The sequence below is a fragment of the Camellia sinensis genome, chromosome 5 (assembly GCF_055761805.1).
Source record: "Camellia sinensis isolate YWXY chromosome 5, ASM5576180v1, whole genome shotgun sequence".
Taxonomy (NCBI): Eukaryota; Viridiplantae; Streptophyta; class Magnoliopsida; order Ericales; family Theaceae; genus Camellia; species Camellia sinensis.
Window position 1 is genome coordinate 170,186,949 of NC_138965.1, and position 13,515 is coordinate 170,200,463.

Sequence of the window (13,515 nt, forward strand, 5' to 3'; positions counted from 1 at the left end):
AGCAAATGGGTTGATTCACCCCAAGCATTGCCCTAATTTTTCATTTGAAACACATTTCAATAACAATGCCCTAATTGAGGGCATTTCGTACTTCATATTCTGTGTGTTTTGACACACACACACACACACACATATATATATATATATATGTATATATGTGTGTGTGTGTAAACAGAGACAGATAGAAACTGAGGCAAATCGAGAGGGAGATACAGAGAGAGGGAGAGACAGATGCGAAATTCAAACATACCTGGGAGGGGGTTCGGGGGATGATCCAGTTCGGGGGAGTTCGGGCGATGGAGACTATTCCTGTACAGAAAAGGGCAGAGGCGTGAGTGTACATATGATTTGGGAAAATAATCCAGTATATATGGAATCAATGTTGTGAATATATGATTCGTGTGTGTGTGTAAACAGAGAGAGAGAGAGAGAAAGAGGGAAATCGAAAGGCCGTGTGAGATGTTTAAGAAATGGAGAGGGAGATACAGAGAGAGAGAGAGGGAGATACCTGTACAGCAACTCTTGCGATGGAGACAGAGCAGTGATAGAGGCAGGAGTGCGAGAGGGAGGGAACTGGGATCCTTTTGCAATGCAAATAGAAGAAGTAATATTCCCTCCACAATTTCGTGGGACGTTTGGCGACCAAAATGAAATTAGTCGCCGAAACTAATTAATTCTAAAGCAACCTTTTGGCGACCAAAATTTTGGTCGCGAAAGGTATAAAAGTGAATTTTTTTTTTCTTTTCTTTTCATTCGACAAAACAAATCGAAAAATTATAATTTTGTTATAAAATTTCAAAAAAAATTCGGTAAAGATAAAAAATAACAAAAACAAATAGTAAATAAAAATAGTAAAATCGAACCAATGAGCAAATCGAACCGTAACATAACAAATATATTAAAATTATATTTAAATAAAAATATAAGTAATAAAATTTTAAATTATAAATATTAAATTATCTTAAATATTTGTCCTAATATTTTTTTCAAAATACAAAATTTAAAATTTTTTTCAAATACATAATTTAAAAATTTTCCCTATAATTCAATATTGTAAATATTTTTTTAAAAGACTAATACTATACAAATAGAAAAATTTATTGTGAATTTCTTATTTTAAAATAAATTAATATAAAAAACAAATTTATTTATAATAATCATATTATCGCATTATTGTCAAAATTTATTTATTAATTTTAAATTTTTTTTTGGGTGGTATGAATTAGAATAGAGATGAGATTGAGAAGTTTTTTTTCTTCCACAGGACTAATAAAAAAATAAAAGAAATCAAACACAAACTCAAACACAGGGAAGCCTTCAAATTGGTCCCAGATTTGAAACGGTCAACTGTGATCAAGATTTTGTCTGCTTTTGTCTTTCCAACTCTGTAATTCACTTCTTTCCAATACATAGGTCGATTGATATATACATATATACATATATATATATATATATATACACATTTCCAGAGACACATGATTTTCATTTTTCTTCTTTTTTCTCTTCTCCAGGATCCCCAAATTCCTCATATATATACACACACATTTGCAGAGATATATTAATAGTGAAACTCACAACTGTTATGTTGCTGATAAAATCCACCCTTGTTCTGAGAGGCTTTATGAAATGCTGCATGAACTCTTTCTACTGATGAAGGGAGACACTAATTTTACAGATTTTGAATATTTTATGTAATCAGTACACTGCATTGTGCCTAAGTTATGTGGTGGTGCAACGGACGGAGTGAATTCAAATATAAGAATATTTGAGATTAAAGAAAATTGACTTATTATCTTCTTTAATTCAAGCTGTCATCATCAAAATTAAGGTCAATTAACTGTCATAATATTATCATCATGATTGCCTCTAGTCTATAAAAGTGGATCAGGCATGCAGTGTTGCTATAGACTAAATTTGTTTTGGTAGTCAAAACTGGTCGCCAAAAATGTGTTTTTCTTGTAGTGTTGTTATATAACTATTTTCTCAACTTTGAAAATATTTGTAGAAATGGTGTGGTGCAACCACAGTAGTAGTAGTTGTGGTGGTGGTGATGTGATGATAGTTATGAGGTGGTTTGATGATGTGATGCGGTGATGGTGATAGGATAGTGGTGACATAGACGGTGGTAGCATTGGGAATAAAACGTGAATCTTCATCTACTAAGGCCTCTTTTGTGAAGACTAAAAAAATCAAAAATTCAGTTTTTAATCTATTTTCGGTCGCATCATTCTCTTTATTTTTAATCTACTAAGGCCTCACGGTAGTAGTAGTTGTGGTGGTGGTGATGTGATGATAAAAGTCAGATAAAGAAGAGAGATAGAGAGAGAGAGACAGAGATAGAGTGATGAGCGAGAGAGAGAGATAGACAACGTGGCTGCTAAAAGTGTATTTTCTTATAGTGGATTGATAAATCGAGAAGGAGCTCGATAAATTAAATTCATCAGACTGAAACTGTAACTATGCCTTTAAATTTTTGCAATGTAAAACTATCGACAAACAGCCAATAACAAGTTGCCCATTTTAGCATACCTTTCGCGTGAGGGCCCAATTATTAAAAGATGTGTTCAACCATCAAATGAAAGCTGTCTACTTCTTCCATCTAAAAATAATAATCTATTTTCAGAATTTAATTTCTTTTTATAATACAATTATTACATTTTAAAAATATTAATTTTTCAAAATTACCTTTTGATAGTGTATTTTTTTAGACATATCAATTGTCATAATTGTACTTTTTGTATTATTAATAGACTAGCGTATGCCCGTGCCTGAAGGCACGGTATAAATAATGTTAGGACTATAATATAATTATAATCGCAACACTATTTAAATTTAAGATTAAAATATAATTATAAAAATATATTTAATAGACTATACTCTACAATTCCAAACAAATCAAATATTAAAAAAATTAAATATCAAATAATGCACACCTTTCAATAATTTTTTTGTTGGTAAACCATAACAGTAATAATTTTTCTCTGAATTTTATTTGTCATTTTTTTTTAGTCTGTTGCAATTTGTTTCAACAATTTAAAAAAATTTAAAAAAAGAGGAGGAATTTGCTTGAATCTGAGCCTTGAACACATATATGAGCTCAAATCTTTTTTTTTCTTTTATAAAAATTAAAAAAAAAATAAAAAAAGGCCTCAGATCTATCTTACTCTCTTTCTCTCTTATCTGTTGAAAATATCTAAGCAGCAAATAAAAAAATGATAAAAGAGAGGACCTCTCCTGTGAAGCAATTCATCAAGCATTTAGTAGACAAAGGAGAATAAGGTATATGTTGATCCAACTTACCAATTACCAATATTGCTTAACTAAACAAATTAAAATCACAAATCTAACAGAGAAGCAGCAATAAATTGTAAGCAACGTAAAATTAATTTTTATTGATACAATAGTCAAAAATAAACAATTTCTCTAAAAAGAATATTACTATATAACATTCTAATAATTTAATATAAGACTTATTCCACACTATATAAACAACGTAAAATTTATTATTTAAACTAATATATTAATTATTTGATTTTTTTTTTAAAGATAAGGATAAATGGATTTATTTTTTTCCCACAATTTACATTACTTATTTATTCATATGTATAAAAACTTATTATTTCATATTTTCTCAATCATATATTATTTTCAATTTTTATTTTCGAGTCATTAAATTTCTAATTGATGCATATTTAAAAAATACAGGTTAATATATCTTACATAATTACAAAAATGTAAAAATAAATAAATATAGAAGTAAAAAAATCAAAATAAAAAATCTAATGGCCTTCCAATAAATTACAATTTTTGATAGAGAATGAAAGATTAAGAAATCATTTGACAATAATAAACAATTCAAACAATCTCTCATTTATTACACCTAAAATTAAAATTAATCTTTACTTGAATGGAGAAATTATTATACTAATATAATTGATGATTTGACAAATATTTTTCTGATACAGTAGAAGAGGCATGATCCACCATAAAGCTACATGACTCTGATAAGTCAAGATCAATGTTTTCAACTCCATTTGTGATTGCAGAACTGATCCACTGATCAATGTGAAGAGCAGAATCCTTGATCAAGGGAAATTGGACAGCAAAAGAGCCCACTTTTGTGCCTTTGCATCATTGGTGCATAAAGTGATTGACCCGCTTTATAAACTTACACCTCTGCAGTTTCCTATCCAACTCGGATTGACAATTAGATATGCTATTGGAGTAAACAATGCTCCCAAGTATATTAGCAGAATCAAAATAGAGGTCAGCATGATCAATCCAAATGAACTGCCATCGTTCTGATAGGACGCTAGTTCTCACAGCCTCTTTCAATGGCAGCATAGAAATGATTTTGGAAAGAATCCCATCTGGTAGTTGAATTTGGACACACATAAGTTAAAAAAATAAGCATACATCTGTAATTTTACTTAAGCATACATCTGTAAAAAAATCAATATCAGTACAGATTTGGGTTTTGAATTTGGACACACAAAAATTACAGATGCTTGCTTAACACATATATTACTTAAGCCAAATTCAAATACCCAAATCTTTTTATAACATATGTTTGTCATTATAAAAATTCAAAATTCCCAAAGCATGTTTTACTTCTTAAAAATGGATTCTGCACTCCATTTTTACTTCTTTAAGCATGTTTTTTATAAACAAATGTTTTTTACTTCTTATAAACAGATGTTTTTTACTTCTTATAAAATGGAGTATTTTTGTTCGAAAAAATATGCTCATTATAGAGATATTACATTCCGTAATATTACTTCTTATGGATTGATGCTCATTATAAAGATGATTTGGGATTAGTAATATTTTATAAAGATTCAAAAACAGATTCAAATATTACTTATCACCACCTTTATCTGCATAAGCAATCAACAATGAGAACAAAGAACAAAGAGAACAATGGCAATACCAGAAAACCCGAACCAGAAAACCCAGAAAACCCAGCAGCACAAACCCATGAAATGGACAGCTCAAGAAAACCCAACTGTCGATTCAGTTAAAAAATGGAACAACCTCTCAGACCCATTCAAACAAACACTTAATGGGTGTGAAAGCCCTGGACTGAAAAAGAAGATTAGAATCAAAATGATAAAAAGAAAATCTGAAAGCAAGAAGAGATAGCAAGAATTAATCAGAACTAACCCATGAAATGGACAGCTCAAGAAAACCCAACTGTCGATTCAGTTAAAAAATGGAACAACCTCTCAAACCCATTCAAACAAACACTTATTGGGTGTGAAGCCCTGGACTGAAAAAGAAGATTAGAATAAGAGAAAGAGAAGCAAAATGATAATCAGAAAATCTGAAAGCAAGAACAGATAGCAAGAATTAATCAGAAGTGATAATTGAAGATCGCAAGAACAATTGAAAAGTGATAATCAAACAACAGAGCAATTGAAGCAATGGGTACGGAGAGAAAATAATAATTAAAAAATTTGAAAAATCAAACAACAGAGTGATAGAGACCACATTTATTTATGATCGCAAGAACAATTGAAAAGTGATAATCAAACAATAGAGCAATTGAAAAGTGATCTTACCTGGAGAGCAGAAGAAGAAGAAGAACAGGGCTGGAGAGCAGAGAGATAAAAGAGGGAATGGGGTGGGTGAGAACAAAGAGGGGAATAGATAAAGATTAATAGAGTGATCTTAAAGATAGAAGGAGATGAGACGTGGGTGAGTAGAATGGAGATGAGACGTGGGTGAGCAGGTACTTTAGTGTTTGGGCGGGAAGGGGATTGATATAAACTTAAGGGGGTTATTTGAGCCGTCCATGTGAATATACAAATGAATCATGACCCTTAAAATGTCCTAGTAGGACAAATGTCTCTAGGATAAATTCAAAATCCGTTCTACTTTATTATATAGATTTAAAAAAAGGACAAAATAAGAAATTCATATTATTTTAATAATTAATTTTTTCAAAAAATTTATATTTTGAGATAATAAAAAAAAAAGATATTAATATTTTTGGATGGTGGGTGTACAACCTCTTAATAAAAATAAAAAAAATAATTAATTTTCTTATTTTCATTCGGCTACCAAACAATTTAGTAGCCGAAAGTAGAGGTACAGTGACTAAAATAAATTTTGTCGCGGAAAGTTGACATTTGGCGACCAAAAGTTTGGTCGGGAAAGATTAAAAATCAATTTTTTTATTTTCATTCGGCTACCAAACAATTTAGTAGCCGAAAGTAGATATACAGCGATTAAAATAAATTTTGTCGCGGAAAGTTGACATTTGGCGACCAAAAGTTTGGTCGGGAAAGATTAAAAATCAATTTTTTTATTTTCATTCGGCTACCAAACAATTTAGTAGCTAAAGGTACCTCTACGGCTACTAAATTTTTGTTTAGTCGCCAATTGTCATATGTTTAGCTACTAAAAATTGTTTTAGTCACCAATTGTAATATCTTTAGCTACTAAATTTTTTTTAGTAGCCAATAATCAACATTCCCCTACTAAAAAAAATTAGTAGCTAAAAATCTGACTTTTGCCGACTAATATTATTTTTGGTAGCCAATTCCGTGACTTTTGGCGACTAAATTAGTTTTGGTAGCTAAAAGTGGTCGGCAAAAATGCTTTTTCTTGTAGTGTAGACTGCGCCAATTGTGGAGATGGCGGTTTGGAAATACTCTTCCGATCCTAGGGGACGCTCGTGATCCTCAGCTAGTCACCTGAAAAGGAATAAACACTCTGGTCGGGGATGCAGGAATTAGCACTCCGACGAATAAGTCAGTGTATACTCTCTTAAGTGCTTGTATCTTAAGTTAAGCATACTAGTTCTCACATACATTTCTTTGATTGTTTGTTCCTTTATTTATACTCGCTTCCTAGGCCTCGGGCCTGGCCCCCTTTTCGCCCATCATCCTCTTATTTATTCGGCTCCATAACCCAATATCTTTTCAACCTATTTACTGTATTCGGCCTCCTAATCGTGCAGGATAGGGCTGAATAATGTCTGTCCTCTAGGCCTCTATACTTCGCTTATCTAATTCCGATAATTATTCAACTCCCACAATTACGATACTCATACTTTTTCAATATACTTATTTTAACAACTCAGTCTTTTAGTTCTTGAGATTACGACACCCATACTTTTTCAATATACTCATTTTATATTGTTACACATTCTTATTATGTCAAGATCAAAAAATATATGAGCATTAAACATAATTTATTAGTTTTTTAATTCAAAGTTATTTCAATTCAAAGAGCGGCCAGTTTATTAATTACCTAACTTTTAAAACTTTTTCTAAATTTAAAATAAGATTAAATACATTGTTTGTCCCTAAAGCATGCACATTGTGTCATTTTAATTCTAATGCCTCGTTTGGGAACCCTCATTTTTAGTCAAAAAGTCAAAAAGTTACTAAATTAGCCAAAAAGCCAATAACCCATACCAAAAAGTCAAAGATTCTCTTTTCTCTCTACTTTTTGCATATCTTTTCGTAAAAGGATAAAAAGTCATCCCAAACATACTAATTTTTTTAACTCATATTTTAGCTAAATAGTCAAAAAATTACTAAATTTTTCTGTTCCCAAACGAAGCCTAAATATATAAATCACGTTTGTTATCTATTTTTTTGAAATAGTCTTTATGGTTGTTTTCTCCAAATTTTACATCGCAATATATATTTTTTTAAGAATTTGAATGAAAATTTAAATGACAATGGCATTGGGACAACTTAAATAAAAATTATTGGAGATCAAATTGATATGACTGAAATAATAACGACTAAAATAAAACTAAGTGCACACTTTGATGACAAACATCAAATTTAGTATTAAGATTTTTTTGTAATGGATCTTTCTACAATGGTATCCAACAATATATGTTTAAAGCTGAATTGCATAGTATTAGGATGTATGATTTTAATGTCATTCCAGACTTTAGCGCAAACTGCTAAATTACATTATGTTGACATGTCTTGTTATAATAAAAACAAAACAAGATCATTACAAAAATCATAATAAAATAACCTTTTTTATTATATTTTACCCTTTAAAATAAAAATTTATTGACATAATTATTTTACACTTGTGATCTTAATCTTAGTAGAAAAATGGTAAGCTATCAATAAATCATAACAGTTAAACTTAATTCTCATCAAATTATATTGAAAATAAATCTTAATAAAATCATCGCTAAAAATAATTTTTTATGACAATTTTTTACATATGTTGCTAAAAATTAATAATTAATATATTTTTTTTGTCACGATTTTTATAAATTGTCACTAAAATTTACAATTAGTGACTTTTTATGACTAATTTTTTAAATTGTCGCTGAAAGTTAAAAATTAATAACTTCTTTTTGTGGCAATTTTTTTAAATCGTCCGTAAAACTTATAATTAGTGACTTTTTTGTGATAAAATTTTCAAACTATGCTGAAAATTAACAATTAGTTAAATTTTTTAATAATATTTGAGGAAAAATATAATTAATTATCATGAGACTTATTAAATAATAAGTTTACCTATTAAAATTTGTAGGTAAGTTTACGTAGAAAAAAACCAGAATAAAATGGCAATATGCAATTTTGATGAATATATACTTGGTCCACAAAAACAATCAATGTATGGTCTTCCCTCATCGCTTAAACTGACTTGGCACCAAGTTTGTATAGTAATTATTTCTACTATCATATACTATTATTTACATGATATGCTAAATTAATTATTTACAAAGTATTCTAAATTAATTATGTAGTAAGAAAAATTTGTTAATTCACTTTTATTATTTAATTAAGAGACAAGCCATAATTCACTTTATGCATATTACAATTTACTTTATACATATTATAATTTATTATTTGTGGAATATATTATACAGATAATATTACATCGTAAGACAAGAATAACTAATACTTTTTCAATCCGCATTCTTGTAGCCTATTTTAGAAAGTGGATTAAAAGTTACTTTTCAACTTTTAACACACTTTCTTCTTTTATAAAAAAGTCAAAAAAAATTAAAAAATAACTTTTAATCATCTTTCCAAAACATTCTTGCGTTGAGTCTTCGTGGCTAACTAGTTTGATGACAGCTTGAATGAGCTAACTAGTTTGATGACATCTTGAATGAACAATCTAATATTCAAGTATGAAGAACCCCCTTCTTCCATTGCCTTCTTTGCCATCTCCCCAAATACTCTTGCCCTTCTTCTTCTCTCTTCTCCTTCTATTCCTTCACTCATTACTTTCTCCACAGCAGCCCTAACTACCTCTCTCTCCACCAACTCCTCACAATTGTCTTCCGCAAATATGCGCCCAACTGTCTGAACACCAACACTCACTCCGATCTCCAAAAGCTGCACAGCTAGCTTCTCATTCAAAAACTGCTCAGCGAACATAGGCCACGTTATCATCGGCACACCCGCACACACCCCTTCCAGCGTCGAATTCCACCCGCAGTGTGTCAAAAAAGCCCCCACAGCCAGGTGCGACAATATGAGTATTTGCGGTGCCCAGCCTCGAATCAGAAGCCCTCTCCCTTTCGTTCTTTCCTCGAATCCGTCTTCTGCCAGCCACTTCTCTATCTCCACCGCCCTGTCTCCGTTTCTTATAACCCACACAAATGGGCGTTTCGAAGCCTCCAAGCCTAAACCTAGCTCAATTAACTGAGGAAGTGAGAGGAGTGAGATGCTTCCAAGGCATGCGTAGACCACGGAGCGTGGCTCTTGCTCATCGAGCCACTTCAAACATTGGTTTTCGTCGATGGCGGCCTTGTTTCCTCTCTGAGCCTTATCCAAGTTGTCTTTGTTGCACAATGATAGCGGCCCAACGCACCAAACTTTATCTCCTTTCACCTTTCGAAACTCGTCGACATATCTCGGTTCCAGCTCTTCAAAACTGTTAATCACCACCCCATATGCTTCAGCTTCGGCAGCTTGCATTCGATTCCGAAAATCTTGCCATTCTGGTGAACTTGGATTGAAAAACATAGACAACTGAGCTTTAGTTAGCTCAATTCTATCAGGCAAGCCAGGAAGTTCGAACGGCTCTGACTCGGAAACATTCTCATAATCTTCAAAATTTTCTAAATTGTGTGCGCATAAGAGAGCGAGGCAGTTCATTCCATCAAAAAGAATTCTCGGAATTCCAAACTTACGTGCAGTGTCTCCTATCCATGCTAAATTTTTATCGGCTATTATGCAACTGGGACATGGCTCGAGCGTTTCAAACAACTGCTCGAATGGTTGTTGCAACATGTCAATGCCCTTGAAAAATTTCATCATTAGGTCTAGAGAGTGAATAGCGTCTATAGTTTCGTACCCCTCCAACAGGCCGGCCTCCACTGACGGGAACCGGAGAGAGAGAAGGCGGAGGGGGAGGCCCGATTCGATCACACGGTCGATGATGGGGCGGAACCTGGAGGCAATGACAGGAGTGGTGACGACTGTGACAGTCACGCCTTGTTGTGCCAATAATTTGGCCAAGTCAATCATGGGGATGAAGTGGCCTGGCGCCATTAAAGGTACTAAAATGAAGTGAAGCTGCTGGTGGTTCTGTAAAGCCATTGGAGCTAGCGGGATTGGTGGTGGATGGGTTGGCTATGTAGAATTTATACAGCTTTGTACCAAAATTGCGTTTGAAAAAAACAAAGCAAAGGCCTCATTTAGCTATGATTCTTATAGTAAGGACTCGTTTGGCAAATAATTTTTTTAACTAAAATGTTAAAAGTCATTAAAAAAATTAAAAAGTTAATAATTTATACTAAAAAATCAAAAATTCTTTTTTTTCTCTACTTTTTACACATCTTTTCGTAAAAATTCAAAAATTATCACATATATGTTAATTTTTTTTACATCACATTTTAGCCAAAAAGTCAAAAGTTACTAAAAAAGTCTATTCCCAAAGGCCTCGTTTGAGAACAGGTCTTTTTAGTAATTTTTTTAATTTTTTGACTAAAACATGATGTAAAAAAAAATTAGTATATTTCGGATGATTTTTTGATTTCTTACGAAAAGATATACAAAAAGTTAAAAAAAAAATCTTTAACTTTTTTATATAGGTTGTTGGATTTTTGATTTTTTTTAATGATTTTTTGACTTTTAAACTAAAAAATGATGTTGCCAAATAAGGTCTAAACTCTTAACATTATTCAGTGACGTTTGGTTTCAATTTTCTAAATTTAATTTTTAGAAATTTAATTTTTTATTTTTTGTATTTTTTTTAAATTTTAGTGAATATTTTTAAAATTTGAAGTAATTTTTAAAATTTTTTAGATGTATCTTACTTAGATGTATCTAAAAAATAAAATATTTATAAAAAGTATTTTAAAAAATAGCAAATACACAAAAATACAAAAAGTGTATTGAATTTTTGTATTTTTTGTATTTAGTAAATTTTTAAATTTTTAAATTTTTTTTATACAAATATTATACTTTTAAAGTTTATTTATGTTAAATGCATTTTAAAATTAAAAAAATTATTAAAAATATTAAAAAATTCAATAAAAACAAAAAAAAAATTAAAAAAAACTTAAGAAAATTAATTTTTTGAAAAATAAATCCTTAGTTATGATACCAAACAAGCTAATTACATTTTTAAGCCTCGTTTAGGAGAAGTTATTAGTTGGTCTTGAGAAACTGTCATATGATGCCCCAATAAGGTTATGATTAGTGGTGAAGATAGGACCCATAACTTTATTTTGAGTGATTAAAATATATAAAAAAATATAATAAATTATAATTAATAAAAAATATAATCACGTGACGTTCTAGAGACAACTAATAATTTTCTCCCACATAGATGGCGACCCTTGATCATTTCGTACTGGAAATCATCTAAGATGCTCAATTATTTTGTATTAGTTGTAATCTGGTCTTTCAAAAATTCAAGACACCATTTGAAAATTTTTCTTTAGGTAGTGTTATAGGTGTGATTTTTTATGTGATTAGGGTATATTTATATAATATCTTTTACTATTTTAATTGGTAAAAAATAATAAAATATAGATCATATTATTAGATATTTAAAAATATATATTATTGTGATTAGTAAAAGGTTAATTAATATCAATTGATATTCTATTAATATACAAAACTTTTTCATGCTAAAGACTCGCATTTTAAATATTTTATTTGACCTATAATAATATCAACAATAATAGAGAATTTTATAAATGAATTTTAAAATCAATTTTAATGAGTTGACAGTAAAAGAAAAAAAAAATAGTCAAAACATCATACCTGAAGGCAAGACTTACCTATTAGAGCTCATTTAGAATTTATAATTTAAAGTTCTCAAATATTTTTATAATAATATAAAAATAGAGATATATTTTTTTTTTTTGATACATCGGAAATGATAAAAAAAAAGAAAAAAATTTTTAAAAAATAAAAATAAAAATAGAGATACACCCTATAAAATAATATAATAATAAATTAAAAATTAACACATAACTTATTATTGATGGAAATTTTGTCGGCCATGATTGGCTTTGAAAGCTCAGGTCGGCCATGGTAGGCTTTAATGTTAGTGACGTAAGAGCCTACATCAGCATATTAGATTTTGAAAAATGAGTGAGACCACTAAAGAAGAGTATTAATGGCTCTAAAGTGATGTGAGTCTCACATGATGGGATGTTTTGCTTTTTTTTTTTTTTTTTTTTTTTGAATTTCTACATCATTAGTGGTCAATTAATGCTCCCAAATTAGTGAGATGAATCATTATTGTTAGATTTTTGAAAATTATTTAAGAGTTTTAAAACAATAAACTCTAACAGCTCTAAATATACTGTAGCTTTAATTAATTTGATGTTTTACTCTTTGTTTATTTTTATTTTTTTTAAATTTCTTACACTATCAGCTCATTAAAACTGACTTAATATTCTCTTTTTAGTGTATCACCACTGTTAAATTTTTTGTACATAAATATTTGGATGCAGTGCAGGCCATTGTAATATCTTATTTGGATTTTTGTACATAAAATGTGGTGGATGCATCCGTATTGTCATGCCTCGTTTGGATTAGAGTGCTGTTTTTGCACGACGCCAACCCATAGCCATCTATAAATCTAAGAGAAAAAATGCTATGGCCGATGAGGTTTTTGATTTCTTGGTTTATGTTTAAGAAAGTGTTATAAATTAATTTTTATTTATTTAAAAAAAATTTAAACATTTAAAATAAAATATTTGAAACAAAAGTCAAAATACGTGTTTACGTGTATGGACATATATATGTATATATATCTACTAAGGTCGAAGATTTTCAATTTTAGTTAAAAAATTATTATAAATTATTACATCATTTTTTTTATTTTTTTATATCTTTTTATAATAAAAAAATAAAAAAATTAATTAAAACATTTAATTCCCAAACGGAGCCTGACGTAAAAGTTAATGCACTACATGATAGATTATATATAAAATATAATAAAAAGAGGAACATAAATCTTCCAACAAGAATGATCAACTACATAAAACATAAGTAGACGCCATCATATAATATGTATATTCGAGATTATTTTTTAATTAACTTAAGGGGACTT

At 29.9% G+C, this 13,515-nt stretch overlaps 1 pseudogene across 1 annotated transcript; it reads right to left on the reverse strand.

Annotated features, from left to right (window-relative positions):
- Nucleotides 1–8,800: 8,800 nt before the first annotated feature.
- On the reverse strand, nucleotides 8,801–10,690 carry LOC114263930 (UDP-glycosyltransferase 73C4 pseudogene; annotated as a pseudogene). The gene has a single exon (XR_014330487.1). The product of XR_014330487.1 is annotated as a UDP-glycosyltransferase 73C4 pseudogene (transcript).
- Nucleotides 10,691–13,515: the final 2,825 nt, after the last annotated feature.